The 20,652-nt window shown below is 49.0% G+C and overlaps 1 pseudogene; it reads right to left on the bottom strand.

The window, feature by feature from the left end:
• Window positions 1-15,627: 15,627 nt before the first annotated feature.
• LOC142422922 (small nuclear ribonucleoprotein-associated protein B' pseudogene) lies at window positions 15,628-16,491 on the bottom strand (annotated as a pseudogene).
• Window positions 16,492-20,652: the final 4,161 nt, after the last annotated feature.

Below are 20,652 nucleotides of genomic sequence, written 5' to 3'. Positions count from 1 at the left end.
AAAAATAAGCAGATCTGATGTCTGCACCAGAGGGGGACAGGATGCCACTCTCTGGATCGTGAAAGAAGAGGAAATGAGGACAGGGCCCTTGCTGGATGAGAACTCTACCGGGTCTGGACCCACGGAGAGGAGCTCTCGACAACTCATTTAGGAGGAAGTGCCAAGGGAGATGGAGCCCCTGGCTAGTGCACTCGGCTGCTAACCCAAAGGTGGAAGGCTTGAGTCTACCCAGAGGTGCTTCAGAAGAAAGGCCTGGCAATCCACTTCTGAAAACTTAGCCACTAAAGACCCTGAGGGGCCCCACTCTGCTCTGACACACAGGGGGCTGACATGAGTGGAAGTCAGCTGGTTTGCTAAGGCAACGCCACCAACAAAGAAATCAAGACAACCAGTAACCAGAGAGAGCACAAAATGTTAAGCAAGAAAGGACAAAGCGGGCTACCAAAAGATGTAGCATCTAAAGTCTTAATGGCTTGAAGGTAAACAGACGGCCATCTAGCGGAGAAACAACAAAGCCCACATGAAAGAAGCACACCAGCCTGTGAGATCACAAGGTGCCAAAGGGGTCAGGTGTCAGGCATCAAAGACAAAAAAAAAATCATAGCATTGTGAATGAGGGGGAGTGTGGAGTGGGGACCCAGGGCCCATCTGTGGGAAACTGGACATCCCTTTGCAGAAGGGTTGTGGGGAGGAAACGAGCCAGTCAGGGTGCAGGGTAGCAACGATGAAACAGAATTTTCCTCTAGTTCTTGAATGCTTCCTTCCTCCCCCCACATCCCCCCCCTATCATGATCCCAATTCTACCTTACAAATCAGTCTGGACCAGAAGATTTACACTGGTACAGATAGGAACTGGAAATACAGGGAATCCAGGACAGATGAACCCCTCTGGACCAGTGGTGAGAGTGGTGATACAGGGAGGGTGGAGGGAAGGTGAGGGAGAAAGGGGAACAGATTACAAGGATCTATATATAACTGCCTCCCTGGGGGACGGACAGCGGAGGAGTGGGTGAAGTGAGATGTCAGATGGTGTAAGATATGACAAAATAATAATAATTTGTAAATTATCAAGGGTTCACGTGAGAGGGGGAGGGGGGAAATGAGGAGCTGATACCAAGGGCTCAAGTAGAAAGCAAATGTTTTGAGAATGATGATGGAAACATATGTACAAATGTGCTTGACACAAGGGACGGATGTATGGATTGTGATAAGAGTTGTATGAGCCCCCAATAAAGTGATTTTTAAAAAAGAAAGAAAGGACAAATCAGGATAGGTGACACACCTGACCCATAAACAGCCTTCACACCATCTTACTAATATCAACCCAGAGCCCTGCCTGAGTGAAAGGAGAGATTTAACTATATGAACAAACGGGGGAAAGGAGAGAGAACGGGGTAACAGACAGCAGAGCTCTCACAGCCATGGGAGAAAGCATGATCCACAACACCTGACACTGGGAAAGACAGAGGCAGCGCTCTGAGCGTGCTATTGAGAGCTATGGAGAAAAATGCAAAAGGCACCGCTAGAGGAATCGAGATGACTGCCCTGGGGAGGGGGAGGTAGAGGAAGAGGAACACGGGGAGCACTGGGTTTCTGAGGACCCTTGTGTAAATATTTGACTCTTTAAACCAGCGTTCCTCAAACTTGTCTGAATGTAAGCCCAGTGAAAATGGGAACCTGACTTTACACCCCGGGAGCCCCACGTTAGTGTGAGGCTGTGAATCCATGCGTTCGCGAATGTATTGCCAGGTGGTGTGAAAACTGACAAACCACACCTTAAAATGCAGGTTTGACCACTGCATCGTTTGATTATTCTTTGACCCAGAAACCCCACTTTTAGGTACCACCTAAAATAAATGTCAGCATCTATGGGCTAGGAAATGGATGCAAATATGCTCATCGCTTGTTGTTGTTAGGTGCCGCTGAGATGGGTCCTATTCACAGAGACCCCCGTGCACAGGGGAGTGAAACCTGCCTTTCCCTGCCCTGTGCCGTCCTCACCAGTGTGCATGTGCTGAAGTTCTTTGGGCGCTACACTGCCCATCCCAAGAGGACACTGCCCATCGCACAATGGATACACGGAATATCTTACAGCCAAACGGAACACCGTAGATTAATCCTCGCGTCGTGATCTTCGATTGGCTGCTCCCTGGGAGTCAACGGTCTTACGGATTTATGCTGACTGTCAGGTCTGACCATGGCTGTATACCAAAGGGGATTGTTGCAGACACACTGAGGTTAAAAGGTAGCACCTATCGTTTGAACTTCCTCTGATCCACGTAAATTCATTCCGGTTTTTAATATCTGCGGTTTTCTTCTCAGTGGAGGGTCTTCCTTTGTTATTCTTGTTCGGTTGGTTGGTTCTTTCCATGTCTGAAACCTGGGAGCAGTCGATCTAGAGAGATGGGAGCAGGATGGAAATGTCCTTGGGCTGCGACGGCAGGGGGGCTTGGAGGGAGATAGGGAGCTCGTCACGATGAACACAGAATGAAGAAAATGGGGAGACGGGGAAAAAGAGGAGCTGATGCCAAGGACTCTAGTAGAAAGAAAATGCTATGAAAATGATGAGGGCAATCTATGCACAAATGTGCTTGATACCGTTGATGGATGAATTGTTATAAGAGCTGTAAGAGCCCCCAACAAAATAATTTATTTTTTAAAAATGAAGAGATGTTCTAAAACTGACTGTGGTCATGATTGGACAACTCTTTTTAATGTGATTGAATTGTAGGCTATATGAATTATATGCCAATAAAACTGTTCTTTTTAATAAGAATGGGTTGGAAGGGAAAATAAATAAGAATATTTCTTTAAAATTTTAAGTATGAGTTTTATGAAATGAATCCATCAACAGTTCCAGCAGAACAGAAGAGAAAAAGGAAATCCCGCTGTTTTTAGAGGGGAGCGCAGAGCGGTGCAGCTGAAACGATGTCTGAGACTGGCTTTCGATGAACCGCGTGAGATCGATGAACCACGCATAGCCCAGGCTCGACCACTGGGGAAGCTGAGTCGCGGTAGACAGAGATCCTGGGGTACTCTTCTCACTGGTTTGTAGATTTGAAATTTTATTTCTTTTTCTTCCCCCAAAAACCATTTTATTGGGAGTGATACAGATCTCCTGTCATCAAGCAGTATTGGACAACTGCTACCACAACCCGTTTAAAAAAGACTTGACCTTTTCATAATCTCTTTTGGATGTGTGTGTGTGTGTGTGTGTTTTATACCTTTTTTTACAGAAAAATGCATTTTATTTAATGACCAAGGACACAGACAGAAATATGAAAACAATATTTGCTCTTTCCACATGGGATGCATTTTTAAATCCATGTTCTTTCATTAAATGCTAGTTAATTTTATAAGCTATTAATGTTATACTCGATAATGACTCTAGAACACTAATACTGTCTAATTTATCACTTAAGGGGCACATGAGTCTTCCTCCTCTTGGGATTGGGTCTACCAGCGTTCTCGGCACTCAGAGGAAGGATAGGGACCTCGAACCGTGTTCCCCATGGGCGTGGGACTGGCTTTCCTTCCCAGGCCCCACAGCTGAGAGAAACGACCATAAGTCTGTGCTGTAAACAGGATTTCACTTTCTCCTCAAAACAATCCTGTGAGGTAGGGGCGGGAACTATGATCAGATTCTCTTTACAGATGCTGAAGTTCAAGTCCAAGTGCGGTGCAGTGATTTCCCCAGTTAGCATTTCCCTGGTCAGAGGCGGGGGGCCGTGGGAGAGCTGTGGAACTTGGACTTTATGGGGCGGGCTCTTTCCTCCAGACCCCCTCATAGAACATGCGAAAACACAGTTCTTCTCACTACTTTATTTGGACATTGTTGACTCAAGTTATTAAACAAAAAGCTGATTCGACAGTTATGACAAACTTATACCAGAGATTCAAACTGGCTCATTCTGGTTTGACAGCCACCCCCTGGGAATCTGCATTTTCCTCCCATGAACTTCAAGATCTTCAGGTGAGGGATTCTTAAGAGAATCAGATCTTCTTAAAGGAAGGTTCAGCTGGGGTGGGAAGGCGAATTCTCAGCAGGGAGGTAAACGAATAAACCAGTGTGAGGCCCTGGTTTATACTTTTTTACCAATAAAAACTTAGGCCACGAAACATGTATTTTGGGGAAAGCACTGTTTCTTTGACGGCAGTCTAGAAGAACAAAGGCAATATGACCCCAAAGGCCGAGGAAATTGAAAACGGATGGCAGGCTCCAGAAGGAAATCATTCGTAGGCTTTGGCCCCTTTAAGTTTTCACTTGTCAGCAGGACTCAATGGAGAGCGTTATCGCAGAAGAAACTTGAAGCTTCGGAAGAGGATCTGAGTCGTGATGAGATTATTCAAACTCAGATCTTGAATGGGTCAGGATGGGACCCCATGGTCTTCAAAAACGTGATACTGGATGCTCTCCCGGAGAGTTACGATTTGAATGCCACAATACAAACAGATTCATACTTGTGTCCTTTGATGATCCATCGTTTCTTTAAATGAGGCCCATGTTAGAGTTCGCAGATACAAAACTGCCCCGGGTCCAAGGTGCCTCCAAGCCTATTCCTTCATAGCATGCGTTTAGAGGAAGCAACTCCAGTCCCAGGTGACGATGCCGTGGCCAGGCCCCTTTTATGCAAGGCCAGGAGAGAGGAAGGCTAGCCCAATTGATGACGGCTGGGAAGGAAGGGTGATACCTCACCCAATACCGGACATCGCAGGATTTAAAAACTTAAAAATGTAAAACAAAAAAACCATGTAAGTGTATGATCTCTGTGCGGAGCATCTTATACTTCTTCCAAAAGAACCCTGCGCTCGGGGGTCAGGGCCTCTGTCTCCTGGCCCTGGTTCGGCACTAACTTGTCCTGGTGCTTTGAACACTAGGTTCTGTGGCTGGACCTTGGTTTCTCCACCAGTAATATGAGTGATGTAAGTCAAGCCGTGGCTGAAGTTCCCATTAAGAAAGGAAGAAGGGAAACCAGACACAAGAGATAGTCCTGGCAACAGGCTTCCGGACCGTCTCCACAGCAGACAGACCTCATTCCAGCCCTCCTGTAGACCCACCCTTGAATTCCTACCCACCTCCGCTTCCCAGGACCAAGGGTCTGGCCTCTGTTTCTTCCCCATTCCTCTCTCTGGGAGAACTGGTGTTAAGCCCTTCCCCCCACATCCCCAAACCCAACCCCTAGCGACTTCCACCGCCCCTGCGTGCGCTCCCCACTCAGAAACCCAGGTGGCCCAGCCTACCTTCCGGGCCATCGAAGGCCTGATGGTTCACAGAGCCACTTCCTTCACCAGCCGGGAATAGTCCTCTGGCACTTAAGGGGTGGCACGGCCAGGCATCGCAAATCCAGCCCAGAAAGAATGGAGCTTGATCCTCCACAAGAAAGAAGCACCATTGCCACCCACCCCACCCCGGGAGCAGCTCAACTTCAATGGGTCACCTGCTTCGCTGCTGCGTCCTCCCCACTCGCAGGCCAGCTTGACTTGTCCCCAGCACTCTCCGCTGTCTGGCTCACATCCCAGGACTGAAGACGTCAGTCCTTTGCGGAAGCCAAGCAAAGGTGGAGGACACCGACGGATGCTGTCCGGCCCCAGACACAGCCCATGGGTCTCGTCCCTTCCATGTGCTCCGGAGACTTCCCACTGCCCAGTCGGCGGCTCCCTGCCTGGACCTTTTCTTCGAAGGCCTCGTGGAGCTCAAACCAGAAGTGCCGAGGAGTGAACGCCCTTCGAGGACAGCAGCCCGGATGGCGGCGCGCTTCCACATTTGTGCTGCAATGGGAAAGGTTAGCGATTGGAGACCACCAGCTGCTCCCGGGAGAAAGGCAGGACTTCCTCGTCCTCTAAAGAGTTCCGATCTCGGGCACCCGCATGGGCAATTTGACCCTGTCTTACTGGGCGGCTGCGCGTCGGCGTGGACTCCGTGGGAGTGAGCCTGCATGTAGAGCAGTCCGCGGTCAGTGACTGCTAGCCGCAGACCCCGGGCCTTAGTGGAGGGTGAGCTCTGTGTCCTTTCACTGTTCTCCTGGGCCACGAAGCTCACATCTCCCCCAGTGCTGCCCTGTGCTGAAACATGCCACCCCGTTTTGAGAGAAGCCCTGCTTACCCAATGGCCTGCTGACTGCCAAGGTTCAAAACCACCAGCCTCTCTCTAAGAGGAAGATGACACTTTGACTCCCATAAAGAATTGCCGTCTCCAAATGCGAGGGGGAGACGGAGATGGTGGCAGCCCAGCCCTCTGGCTCCAGCCTCCCATTATCCCACTGCCCAGCCTGGGCAAGCCAGCCCCCAATCGGCACATAATTGGATGAGGTCAAAGGAGACCAACTAATTGAGAAACTGACTCTTGATAAGAAGAAGAATTACCTATTGGGAAGAAATCCCAGCCAGTGTGACTTTACCACTGGCTACTCAGGTTGCTCAGGAATCCACGTGGCCCTGATCCACCTGGAGCATCTCAAGAGAGTTTCCCTAACAGATCCCAACAGGGCATGTGGCGCTTTCTTGGGTCGCATCGGCTGAAAGCTCACCGACCACGTCAATCCCCGTTGACTCCACGGTGTCGTTTGGTGCATCCACAGGCCACACACTCCACGTGAGAAGTCTCGGCCGTGACCATGGGCTGTGTAAACAGATAGAAGATGGCTGACCGGGGCTTCCAGAGGGGGAGGCGGCTGAGTTTGATCACCGGACAAGAGCTCAACACTGTCCACAACAAGCGGGTTTCCCCCCTCACCACTGAGGAAAGGAATCTGGCCATTCAGAGGCCCAAAACCCTTGGTCCTGAGTGACTGCCCGTGCGGATGATGAGATCAACAGTCACTAAGAAGTGGGTCAAGGGTCCAGGCTCCTTGGGGCTGGAAAATCAGCAAGCAGGCGCCAAGAACTTTGGGTTCAGTGAGGACTCTCGTAGGTGCCTACCCCGCCGACACACACACAGTGAAGCAGGCCCCAGGCGCATGGCATCCACGGACCACACTCATCGGTCGCTCGCCCATGCTGAAACCAAACTTCACCCCTGAGGTGGACTTGACTCCCGTGGCGTCATGAACCCTGCCCCAGACCCTGCAGTCTACAATCCTGAAGCTGTCTGTGAGCTCGGGAAGAAGATGCAAAAGAGTCGTGGCAAGAAGGCCCCACCTTCCTGACAGGTGTGATCTTTCTGGCCATGGAGAAGGCGGGGTATGGTTAGCAAGAGGGGGTGGAAGGCCACAGAGAGAGCTAATGAACTCGGAGAGAAACTTTCCACCTGTGCGGGACCACCTTTCTGAAAGTCTCCTGGAATATTAAAGCCGGTGGTAGGGTTGAAATATCCCATAAAGACCTATCTTCAGAACACATTCATGTAGAAAATGGTGTATGTGTGTGTGTGTGTACTTTTAATAGGAGGCCTGTGGGTGTGGTGGTTACGTGCAGGCGGCGAGCTTCATGGTCAGCAATTGAAAACCACCGGCAGTTCTGGGGAGAAAGATGGGGATTTCCACTCAATGTTTAGAGCCTCGGAAACCCACAGGCAGCCGCTGAGAGTCCGCATGTCGCTGAGAGCTGTGGATACGGTTGACTGGCTTCCTGGGCAGCTCCCCAGACCTCCCATCGTCCTCTTTCTAGGACCCTTGTTATTCAGGGTCCCATGGCCTGGAGAGGGGCTCCAGGCGCTCTGGTTGGATCCGGGGCTGTGGGGCTTACAGTAGCCTTCCCCAGCCCCACAAAAGACTGCCGTGGGTCTCAGGTTGATCAAAACAGAGGGTCTAGAACGCTGGCTTGAGTTTGCTTAAACTCAGACGTGTTTTCCCGAGGTCGGTGGTTTGAGGTCAAAGAATTAGGCTTTTCGCTTCGGTCCTTCTTGCTGGAAACGAGAGCCGGGGGTTTCTTTGTCCGTGACCAGGGCCGTAGACACAGGTGGATAGTTTTAAACAGTGCGTATTTGTTTAACTTCACCTGTTTTTCCTGTTAGGCCTGAGCAATCTGCACGCCGCCTTTTCTCCCTTGATTCAGGGGACTGTCCTCCACTCTCTCCAGGAGTGTGATGACGGCAACTATGAGGTGGGGGGGGTAGGACCAGCAAGGGCGGCTCAAGTCCCCTAGGCAAAGATTTTCCTTTGCGGGGACCCATGTCTGGAGGCTTCCCGCTGAGATTGGAGGCTTTTGCTCCCTCACTGGATGAATGAAGAACTCGTGGATCAGACCCAACCCTGTAAACTTTGTCACATTCTAAATTCGATGTAACTCTGTCAAAAAAAAATTTTTTTAAAGAGTGCCATCTCAGAAACCCATGGGGCAGTTCTCTGCCTTAGAGGGTGGCCTTGAGTCGGGAATCTCCTGAAGGCAGTGAGCAAGTTACCACCCCTCCACCCTCCCCAGCCCCCCATTTACGCTTGACTCTTCACCCTTCGCAGAAACGAAAAACTTGTGTCAAAGACAGCTGTTGAAATCATTCGGTAAGCCTTCGCTGGCCTGTAGGATGCAGATGGGCAAATTTAAACCAATTCAATCCTCCTCCTGCAGGTGAAGTAAATGGCCGCTGATCATGTTGAACGTCCCTTTGCCTCCCCTGAGAGTCTGTGCTGGATGTAAGCTCACCAAGCTCGTTGGGGGACAAGTTCGTCTCTTCAGAAGGATGTTCCCCGTTCGCTGTTCCTCCCCGCAGTCACCTTATAACTCTAAATCCTTGCTCAGATTGTTTCCCTTCAACCTCTGCTTCATCACTGGACCCGCACAAGCCATCCTGCCTTCCAGTGTCTCTGCCCAGCTCCCCTGCAGGTGTTTGCTCCGCTGGCACCTTTACCTATAGGTCTGATCCCGGGAGAGTCCAGACGAAGACAGTGGAATCTCAGAAAATGCCCAAGTCCAGCCCCTTCCCACTACAGACAAGGAAACTGAGACCCAGAACAAAGAGGCCGTCTGTGAAGATCACACATGGTGCTGGAAACCAGAACCCAGACATGGGACCTTCGAAATCACTACAAACGCTTTCTAGCCACGTGGCCTCTTCCACGTGAAATGGAGCTTACAACCCCTCAGATAATTCTCTCACCGCTCACCTGTCCTTCGGCCCCTCTCGCCTTTGTCACTCCACCTTCCCAGCCTTTCCCACCTTTCCCACTGTCCTTCAGGAACCGGACGTGGCTCTAGGTCAATTAACCTTCCACAAAAGACGACAATGAAAACAGTTGGCCCTGGATAAACTGTGATGATTACATCATTTCATGTCAATGTGAGTGTAGGGGTGGAGTCTCGCCTGTCAATCAGGTCAGAGCCTGATGGGGCCTCCTTGGGGGCGTGGCCTCCCCATAAGGAAGGTCCTGGGAACTTCCCCTCTCTGCCTTCACCTTCCTGTTGATGCCACGTGGAGACATGTGAGAGCCCTGGAGATGTGTCTACAGCCATTGGATCCACAAGACGTTACACCCACCGCCCTGTGATCCTCCTGCATTCTGCATCGTCGCACGGGACAGCCTGAGTCTGAGGAGGGACTTAGGCACTGGCATTGGAATAATGGACCTGATCCGGGCCGGGATGTTTGCTTGATACAAAATGACTTCTTAGTGGAAAGCTCTCTCGTTACACACATATATGAGCACCACTGGATGGGTTTCTCTCATCAGCCCGGCCTAACACACAGTCCTTGACATGCCTGGACCAGCTTCCTTTTGTGTTTCAGACTGTGGGTTGCCTTGAAAGATGTGAAGAATCAGAGTTTTGCAACGGTGGATGGAAATTAGGAGTTCTGAGCCAAGGGGTGGGACCTAGGAGTTCTCACTCAGAGAACTGAAGGGTTTGTGATGACAGCAACCATGGAGCTTCCTCCTGAGAGGGCGCCAGGTGGATGATCATGGAGTGTGGTAGCTATAGAATCATTTGTCAGTTTGAGGGTTAAGAGTGTAGGGGTGGAGTCTAGCTTGTCAATCAGATCATAGCCAATGAGGCCTCTGGGTGGGCATGGCCTTCTCCTGAGAATTCTGGAAATCTGGTACTTCCTCCTTGGAGATGGGAGACACTGTCTCTCTCTACTCACACCCTGGGAGACACAGCAGCTGACAAGACACATGGACCCACCCTGATGCAGAGACCCCTGCCAGCTCTGAGATGTTTCCAATGACACTGGATCCAAAGACCTTCTACCCACTGGCTTGTGACCATCCTGCATTCAGCATCATTACATGTGTTTTGTGAGTCTGAAGAGGACATTATAGATTGCTGTCTGACATATGGACTAATATCGGACTTATGGACTTGATCTGGACTGGGCTGGGATGTTTTCTCAACATACAGTTGCTCTTTGATATAAACTGCTTCCTTATACACATAGGTGGGACCATGGATTTGTTTCTCTGGTCTACCCAGACTAACACATAGAGTAAGATGAGACTTGAATATTTTAAATAAATCTCCATAAAACATTAAAAAAGTGTGTCATTCCACATGAAAGCCTTCAATAGTGACTGAACATATATGTAAGTTTGCTTTTTGCCATTTTGACTCCCAGTTTTTAAAAACTCAAACTGTTTAAAACATTTTATTGCATAAAGGTCTGCTGAGCCAATCATCAGTTCCCCGTTCAACCGTTCATATACCTGTGGTTCCACCTCTTTCATCGCAGTCTCCACAAGGAAGCATCCCTGTGTTCCCTGTGTTTCCATTCCTCCTCCTTGCCAATCCCTTTCTAACGTTGTCCCTGGGTCACCGCTGCCCTTTGCATCTCAGATGGTTGATTATTCTAAGAGGCATACACCTCACTAATGCTATTCTTCCACTGGTCGACCTGTCTATTGTTAGGAATGAGTTCATTTCCAGACCTGAAGGGTCACATAGCCTCAAGGGTTACACCAGCCTCGATGTGACCAGAGCACCTCATTTTTCTTGTTTGCAATTTTGAGTTTGGGTCGCCACAGTCTTCCCATTCCAGGCAGGACCTGCGACTGCGGTCCCTTGCGAAGCAGTTGGTGGTGGTAGCCGGGCACCATCTAGTGCTTCTGGTCTCAGACCAGTTGCTGTACCTTAGATGACCCCACATATTTATATTTATATTTTTGATGATTTATGATTTAGTATTTGATCATTCATCATTTGGAATTTGAAAAGTACAATGGGTATGGTGAGAACTCTCCCCCCCACCTGCCACACTGCCCCTGGTGCCCCAGAAACAAAGTACCAGTGTCCGGTCTTCCCCACGCTCATCTAGGCTCTGCATAGCTGCCCGTCATTTTCTTCTAGTCGTCGTGTACTTCAAAGGTGAGTGTTATATTCATGGCACGAACGAGAAGCCAATATCACTTGCTCCACATAAAAGTTGATAGTCAAGATAAGTATAATGGATACAAAACAAGTTCCATCGTCTTGCATTTATTATGTACTACTATTATTTTATTATAATATAAAATGCATACTTTACTACACGATATCATGAGCAATGTATCCCATGAGCATTATTTACTCTCTCAACTGATCATGCCAGATGGAAACTTGGATATTTTTAAAGTTTTATTGGCACATAGTCCACATACCCAATAATCCATTAGTTCAATCACATCCAAAAAGTTGTACAATCATCACCACACACCGTTTTAGAACATCCTCTCTGTTATTGTTGTTAGCGCTCCATCTCCCCGCAGCCTCCCCTGTCATTCCCACAGGAACAACTAATCCAGTTACTCTAAAACTTACCTCTCCTGGATTTCGTATACAGAAAAGCATTTTTTTATTAAATACTTTTATCGGGGGCTCTTATATCTCTTATCACAATCCATACATTCATCCAATGTGTCAAGCACATTTGTACATAGGCTGCCATCATCATTTTCAAAGCATTCTCTTCACACTTGAGCCCCTGATATCAGCGCCCCATTTCTTCCCCCTCCCTCCCCTGCCCTCCTTCACGAACCCTTGATAAGTTATAGATTATTATTTTCATATCTTACATTGTCTTATTACATAGCTTACATTTTCTTACATTGTAAGACATTATTTTCATATCTTACATTGTCTTACATTGTCCTCACCCACTTTTCTGTTGTTCGTCCCCCTGGGAGGGGGTTATAGATGGATCCTTGTGATCAATTCCCCCTTCTGCCCCCACCCTCCCCTAATCCTCCTGATATCTCTACTCTCATTGTTGGCCCTGGGGGTGAGGGGCAGTATCTATCCTAGATTCCCTGTGTTGCAGGCTCTTATCTGCAGCAGTGTGCATGGTCTGGTCTAATCCGATTTGTAAAGTAGAATTGAGGGCATGATAGTAGGGAAAGAAGCACCAAAGAGCTAGAGGAAAGTTGCGTGTTTCATTGGTGCTGTACAGCACCCTGACTGGCTCATCTCTTCCCTCTGACCCCTCAGTAAGGGGATGTCCAATTGTCTACAGATGGGCTTTGGGTCTCCACTCCATGCCGACTCCACCACCACCCCCATTCACCTTGGGTATGATTTTGTTCTGGGTCTTAGATACTTGGTACCTGATCCCATGGATACTTCATGATCACACAGGCTGGTGTGCTTCTTCCATGGGGCTTTGTTGCTTCTCAGCTAGATGGCCGCTTGTTTATCTTCAAGCCTTCAAGACCCCAGCTATTATATCTTTTAATAGCCAGGCACCATCTGCTCTCTTCACCACATTTGTTTATGCAACCATTTTGTCTTCAGCGATCGTGTCGGGAAGGTGAGCATCAGATAATTGTTAGAACAAAGTGTTCTTGTGTTGACGGAGTACCTGAGTTGAAGCCCAATGTCCATCTGCAACCTTAATTCTTAAATACAGATATGAGTAAATAGTTCTGTTCCCCCTCATTATATATAAATATATTTACATGTGTGCATGCCTGTATTTAGACCTCTATAAATGTCCTTTGCCTCCTGGTTCTTTCCTCTATTTCCTTAGACTTTCCTCTTGTCCCATTGTCATGTTTGGTCTTCATGCGGATTTAATAATTCCTTGCTGCTACATTACCCTTGATTAAGCCCCACTGGGAATCCTATGCCCTTCTCTCCATTGATTGTAGTTCACTTGTTGTTCCCTTGTCCCTGGGTTTGTTGCCCCCACTTTCCTTTCTCCCACCTCCCCACCCCCCTTATCCCCCAGAACCATTGATCCCATTCATCTCCAAATTATTTATCCCGACTATCTTATCTAGATAGACATGATGCAGATACACTAAAAAGCGCTAAAACAAACCCAAAAAAAGCACTAAAACCCAGCAAAGCCAAATTTTAAAAAAGGAAGTCAAGAGCAAGAAAACAATAACAACAACCAAAAAACAACATGAACAAAAAGTAAGCCACTGACAAAAATGGAAAATCTTATAAATAGTTCTGGGTCTGTTTGTTGGCTTTTATGAGTGTTTTCCAGTCGAATCTGATGGGGTGCCACACTCGGTCTCCAAAGGCTATTTCTGGTATTCCCCGGGGGTTTCATCACTTTGCTCCCCTCACTGCTCTGTTGCATGCCCTTAATGTTTCGCCCCAGCCTGATGGGGTCAGATTGTGCACAATTCCCACACTGTGTCTCCAGTGTTGTCTCCCTCAGAGCTATGGTTCAGTGAGGGATGTTGTGTCTCATGGAGGGGCCGGCTCTATGATCCTCTCTGTGCATTATCTGCTCCAAGCAGGAATTTCATCCTCAGGGCTTGGTGGGCCAGGATGTCCACCCCTCCCTCTCCATCCCTTTCCTTTCTCCCGTGTGTCTAATCAGATGGGCCCCTCTCCCCAAGCTGTAGCCCCAGTGCTGTTCTCTGAAGTGCATTCTTGTGTGTGCGGGGGGGGGGGGGGGGGTGTGTGTCCAAATCCATAGTTGGGATTGGGACAGATCCCGAGAAAAACTTTTTAAAAAAAAAAAAACTACCAACCATGACAAAGTAAAAAAGATAAAAATCTCAATCAGAAAGAAGGCAGAAAATATTTTAAAATTGAACTTTAAATGACACAAAAGAGAAATCACATGATAAGGTGTTTAATTTTAACCTACCTGCAATGATTCACACATATTCTACATGATAGCTAGAGAGGCCTGGGTATTTTCATATAAACCTTTTGATTTGGTTTTTTTTTCCTTTTCCTGTAGATATCTATAGAGATCATTGACTCTTTTGCTTTCCGCTTCTTTGTTGAAAATCAGGTGGAGGTTTAGGTTTTAGATCATCAACTTTGTATCCAACAGTTTAAAATACTCATCCATGCCCCTTCACCCTTGGTCAGTCCTTGTTGTCCCTTCTCCCTCTTGTGGGTTGTAATCACCCGTTACACCCAAGCTTTCTCCGCCCCCTCTTACCCTCCCACCCTTGGCAGTCTCCAAAGCCTGTTCCCTTCTTTGACGTGAATGTTTCTCTTGTGTGTGTTTTCCCCTCATAACCGTGGTCTCAGATAATAGTCGTCTTTTCCAGACTAACCATGAGGGCAGCCATGCCAGGAGGGGGAGGGGAAGGTGGGGAACAAGGAGGGGACCGCTCACAATGATCTACGTAGAACCCCCTCCCTCGCACAGGGACAAGCAACAGAAAAGTGGGTGAAGGGAGACATCGGTCAGTATAAGACATGAAAAATAATAATAACTTGTAAATTATCAAGGGTTCAATGAGGAAGGGGGGGAAATGAGGAGCTGATGCCAAGGGCTCAAGTAGAAAGAAAATGTTTTGAGAATGATGATGACAACAAAGGTACAAATGTGCTTGACACGATGGATGTATGTACGGCTTATGATACGAACTGTATGAGCCCCCAGTAAAATGATTTTTTTTAATAGTCATTGACTAATTCCACCAGTATGATGCTCTCCAGGCCCATCCATGCCCCGAGATGCTTCGTGGCTGTGTTGATCAGTAAGGAGGCTCAGTTGTCCCTCGTGTGCCAGGACCAGAGTTCCTTTATCCATTCTTCCGCGGCTGGGCACCGCGCTGCTTCCATCCTCTTGCCTCGTGAACAGCGCTGCAGCAGCATGAGTGTGGGTGGTGTGACTGTCTCCTCACCGAGGGCAGGTTTCCCCTGCGAGAACACTGGGTGTGTTTGTCAGGAGACGTGGTTGCTTTCACGCGGAGGAAGCAGGAGAGCAAGACTGGCTTCCTGTGGGTGGAAACATCCCGTAAAGCACAAGACCTTCTTTCACAACAGCGAATGATCGAATCCGGAATGTCAAGACTACCGAGGTTGACAGAGAGATCCCTAGATACTAGCTTCATTTCCTAGGGCTGACACAACAAAATAAAATACGTAGGCGGTTTTCCAGAAGATGAATGTCTTACATCACCCGTCCAGAACGTGGAAGTTCACGTATCAGCTGGGTGGATCCCTTGCAAGGTCTGAATGAACTGCTCCCTGCCTTTCTCCTCCGGATCCTGAGCAAGCGCTCCCTCATGCATAGCTTCTCCTTGTGGATGACTCCGCTCTGATAAGCTCTCCCTAGGCCTGTTCTCACCACGCAGGAGAGGTGACAGTTACCCCAGTATGACCTCATTTAATTTAACTAGTAACAGAAGAACAACTCGGGTTCCAAGCAAGCATCTTGCGTCTTTAGCTACTCTGTGTTTAAACACGTTCCAGAGTCTCTTCTGACATCCGCTCTGATCGTTTCCTCCTTTCTTGTTTTTTGTTTGTTTGTAGGGTTTCTGTTTTGTTTGTCTGTTTGTTTATTTTTAATATTCGCTGGAGAGTTTAGTACAAACTAAGCTTCACAGGCCACAAAGAAATCAAAAGATATGTACAGCCATATAGGAAACAGACAGGGGGCTGAGGAGTCTAGGGCCTGGGTGGGCACATTTCCAGGGGATTGGAGCCCTTTAAGGGAAACCAGACAATCCGGTGAGACTCTGAACAACAGCACAACAAGCCCTGGGAAATTGGGCCCCGGCTGCTGTACAGCTACTTTCCTAACTCTGTGGTCAAGGGTCAAAGGAGGTCGCGCCTCGCTGGGGGAAGTGGCCGCATCCCTGGAGAGGATGTGCCCATTGGAGTCCCCTGTCAAGGGGGATCCTCACTGGGGTACCCCTGGGAGGCTTTATAGCTGGAGGTAGGCCCTTCACACCTGGTAGGGTGTCCCTCAGCCCATAGCGGGTGGAGGGCCTGCACAGACAGGCGAAGACCGGGTGTGGCCACTGCGATACTACCTCTTTGTTATGAGGTCATCACCTGTTGGGACAGACGACCGACTCCACAGACAGGACTGACAGGTCCTGCAGGAGATTGGGGTGTTGGAACACCGGCTGGAATTCCTCTGCCAGCTGCCCCACTGATCCCAGGCCCTCCGGCAACGCCAGCAAGTGGTACTTGGGCCATGTCAGTATCTTTGGGCAATGGCCGCCTCGACAATGGAAACCAGGTTCTCTCCGCGAAGCAGCTCCCGGCCAAGGACTCGCTTCTCTCTGACCCTGAACTCATCACAGGCATGGAGGAATGAGCTCGTGTGCTTGTCAAACACCTTGAAGGCTCCAAGGAAGACACCACCGTCTTGCAGCGAGATTCCAGCAGCATGTGCCTCACCCGACAGTCAGTGTGCTGCAGCATCTTGCTGCTCTTGCCGACAGTCGTGGAAGCGGTTCCGAAGGGTCAGATTCTCGCCAGATTCCCCTCAACAGTGACCTGGATGCCCCTCCAGAATCCGATTTCTGGGAGAGAGGGTGGAGCACATCTATGAGACTCGACGTCCCTCACTGACCCCTAGCCCTACAGGGGACAACACTGGAGACACCGCGTGGGAATTGAACCCGATCTGACGCCACCACACAGAGGCAAAACACTAAGGGCGTGCAGCAGAACAGCAAGGGGAGCAGAGCAAGGAAATCTCGAGGGAGTACCAAAAATAGACTTTGGGGTGAGGGCGAGGCACCCCATCAGACTCGACCGGAAAACACTCCTAAAGGTCAACAAACAGACCTTGAACTATTTACAGGCTTTTTCTTTTTTTGTCACTGGGTTTTGTTGTTGTTGCTGTTGTTTTGTTGCTTTATGTTGCTCTGTCTTGTTTTGTGCATAGTATTATCTCTGCGGGTCTATCTAGATAAGATAGACTTGATAAACAATCTGGAGGAGAAAACAACAGGATTGATGGTTCCGGGGGGACATGGGAGACAGGGAGGCGGGGGAAAGGAAGTGGTGTTAACAAACCCAGGGACAAGGGAGCAACAAGTGATCCAAAATCAGTAGCTAGGAGGGTGTAAGAGGCCTGATGGGGCTTGATCAAGGGCAATGTAACCGAGAGGAAATTACTGAAACCCAAATGAAGGCTGAGGAGGATAGTGGGACAAGAAGAAGGTAAAAGGAAATAGAGGAAAGAACTAGGAGGCAAAGGGCATGTATAGAGGTCTAAATACGGGCATGTACATATGTAAATATATTTATATATGATGATGGGGAAATAGATCTATGCACATATATTTATAGGTTTAGTATTAAGGTAGCAGATGGACATTGGGTCTCCACTCAAGTACTCCCTCAATGCAAGAACACTTTGTTCTATTAAACTAGCATTCCATGATGTTCACCTTCCCAACACAATTGCTAAAGACAAATGGGTACATAAGCAAATGTGATGAAGAAAGCTGATGGTGCGTGACTATCAAAAGATATAGTGTTTGGGGTTTAAAAGCTTGAAGGTAAACAAGCTCAGAAGCAACAAAACCCATATGAAAGAAGCACACTAGCCTGTGCGATCACAAGGTGTCAAAGGGATCAGGGATCAGGCTTCAAAGAACAAAAAATCATATCATTGTGAATGGTGGGGAATGCGGAGTGGAGACCCAAAGTCCATCTGTAGGCAACTGGACATCCCCTTACAGAAGGGTCGTGGGGAGGAGAGGAGCCAGTCAGGGTACCATGTAGCAACGATGAAACTTACAACTTTCCTCTAGTTCCTAAATGCTTCCTCCCACCCACCCCCACCCCAACTATCATGATCCCAATTCTACCTTGCAGATCTGGCTAAACCAGAGGATGTACATTGGTACAGATAGGAAAGGAACTGGAAACACAGGGAATCCAGGGTGCATGATCCCTTCAGGACCAGTGGTGACAGTGGCAATACCAAGGAGGGTGGAGGGAGGATGAGGTGGAAAGGGGCAACTGATTACAAGGATCTACATATAACCTCCTCCCTGGGGATGGACAACGGAAAAGTGGGTGGGGGGAGACATCGGACAGTGCAAGATATGACAAAATTTATCATTTATAAATTATCAAGGGTTCATGAGGAAGGGGGCAGCAGAGAGGGAGGAGGAAAATTAGGAGTTGATGCCAGGGGCTTAAGTAGAATGGGAATGTTTTGAGACTGAAGAGGGCAACGAATGTACAATTGATGTATGTATGGATTGTGATAAGAGTTGTATGAGCCCCTAATAAAATAATTTTTTTAAAAGGTTCGCTCTTACACGCCTATGGTGTCTATGTTTCTCTAGTCAACCCAGACTAACACAGTGACCCTGGAAGGAAAAGGGTAGAACAGTCCCTGTGGGTTTCCCAGGTAGTAACTCTTTATGGGAATAGAAAGCCTCCTCTTTCTCCCAAGGATCAGCTGCTGGTTTCAAACTGCTGACTTGTGGGTAGCAGCCCAACGTTGCCGACCGTGACACCAGTGTTCCCGCTGTCATTGTTCCCTTCATAGACCTGTTTGGTTGGTTGGTTTTCACGGACAACTGAACCACGGGAGCGCGATCCTCTCCAGACCTGTAGGGCGCCTACAGACTGTCATCTCAGCGAATTCATAACTCAGTCTGACCAAGGACCCTGGTCCTTCATGATTTTGTGTGTTCTTCCATATTTTTGTGATTCCTCTCGGAACAGTGGGTATTGATGGCCGGGCACCATGGGCTTATTCTGTTTTTACAGTCATGGAGGTGGGTAATCTCACAGCCCATTAGCCCATCAGAATCACTGTTTTCCATGCATCTCCCATTTTCCTCACTCCTCTTTCCTCTGGACGGAGTCCAATAAGGGTACCTTAGACGGCTGCTGGGGGGCTTCTAAGGCCCCAGCCACTGCTCACCAAAGGCAGAGGTAGGACATTGACTTTGTGGATTACGCTACACCAATGGATGGACGTGCTCCCTGAGACGAGGGTCCTGCACCCCCAGGCCCAGCCAGTTACTTCCTAAAGGTTGTGTCAAGGACGTTTGCACACAGTGGCGGCAACGTGGACTCATGCCTAACAGCGATCGTGAAGCTGGCGCAGGACAGGGCGGTGTTTCCCTCTGTCGTTCATTGGGTTGCTACGAGTCGGAATCAACCAGACAGCACCTAACCAGCACCGCCAAGGGGTTCCATCCCTTTGTCCTCTGGATGTGCGCCGCCTTCGCGGATGGAGTTGCAGGAAAGGTAACACCTGCGCATGAAAGCCCTCTCTCCGCTGACAGGCTTTGAGCAGCTGAGCCGCCTGCCTAAATGCGTGCTTTTCAAAAGATTGGACGGGGAAAGAGCAAGAAGGCCTAGGAGGGCAAGAGGGACGTAAAAGCCGCTTGTATCTTCACACCGACTTAACGAAGGAGACAGAATACAATCGCTTTGTTTGTTTGTTTGTTTGTTTATTGATGAGGTTAGATTGTACAACCAAATCACCCTTTAATTGTATCGCTTTAATTGTATCGCTTTAATTGTTCTGAAGGACGGAAGTGCTACTCAGAGTAACCCTCTCTCTTGTCACCAAGGGTCAGGGGTCTGCCAGGGCTTTCCTGTGGGCGTCGTACCCAGGCATCGCCCTGCTCCAGCCAAACTTCACCACCAGACACGGTTTCCTCTTGCCAGTGTTTGTGCCACCCCCACACCCCCAAGAGCAACATTTTCCAGCCCCTTCACGTCGCAGCAGTATAAGCACCCTGCCCCCCCCTCTCCCAAGGAAAAGACAGAAGTCCTGTCTCCCCAAGGTGCCAATGGCCCTTCCTCCCCTCCAGGGAAAAGAGACCCTCACTCCGGGCCCCAGGGATGACCCCAGACCCCCAAGAAATGAGCCTTTGAGTTAAACCCAAAGCAAGTGAGAATGGACAAGTAAGCAGTTGGGGGAGCGGGGCGTTTCTAACATCCACGAGCAGGGAGGCCCAAGGTGGGGTGAGTATCTGGGTTGACAATTTGGGGACAGTCCTCAAGGGCCAAGACACTCCGGAAGCATAGTCCAGAAGCAAAGGGAGTAGGTTCGAGGTAGATTCTCACCTCCCTCTAATTCATCTCATCACCTAATTCTTCTCTGTAGCATTCCGCAGAGAGTCTGGCAGATGGGAAAGGCCCATTGAGCAGAGAAATCAATTTGGGGGTTTCTGGGTCCCAAGCTACACTGACTACTGACTCAACAGTCAGTGTTCGGTCTGAGTGCGACCCTGGGACCAAGTTCTCCACCTCGGGTGATGTCTCGGGTCATCTGACACTGGTAGGCTCTAGCCCTGGCCATTTGTGCTTCCGCAAACCCTCGGGGGCACTCAGACACACAAACCAGTTGGAGAGCTGCTGTCTAAACCAGTGCAGCCCGGAGGTCGGCCAGCTGGCTCCACAGGGCGCACCTACGACAGCCCGCTTGAGCCATTGCATGAGGGCGGAGCTAATGAAATGTCTGAAAGGCCCCCTTGCCTGTGCCACGGATTCCCAAACTTATTGTCCTCCTGCCCCCTTCTCGGGGTAAGAAAAAACACGACTTGGTGTACCCTACTGGCAACGAAGAACTTTTGTGCTAGATCCCGTCCTCCAAGATAAAATGTAGGCATC

Source organism: Tenrec ecaudatus, chromosome 12, assembly GCF_050624435.1.
Source record: "Tenrec ecaudatus isolate mTenEca1 chromosome 12, mTenEca1.hap1, whole genome shotgun sequence".
Classification (NCBI taxonomy): domain Eukaryota; kingdom Metazoa; phylum Chordata; class Mammalia; order Afrosoricida; family Tenrecidae; genus Tenrec; species Tenrec ecaudatus.
This window is presented reverse-complemented; position numbering and strand designations above follow the sequence as displayed.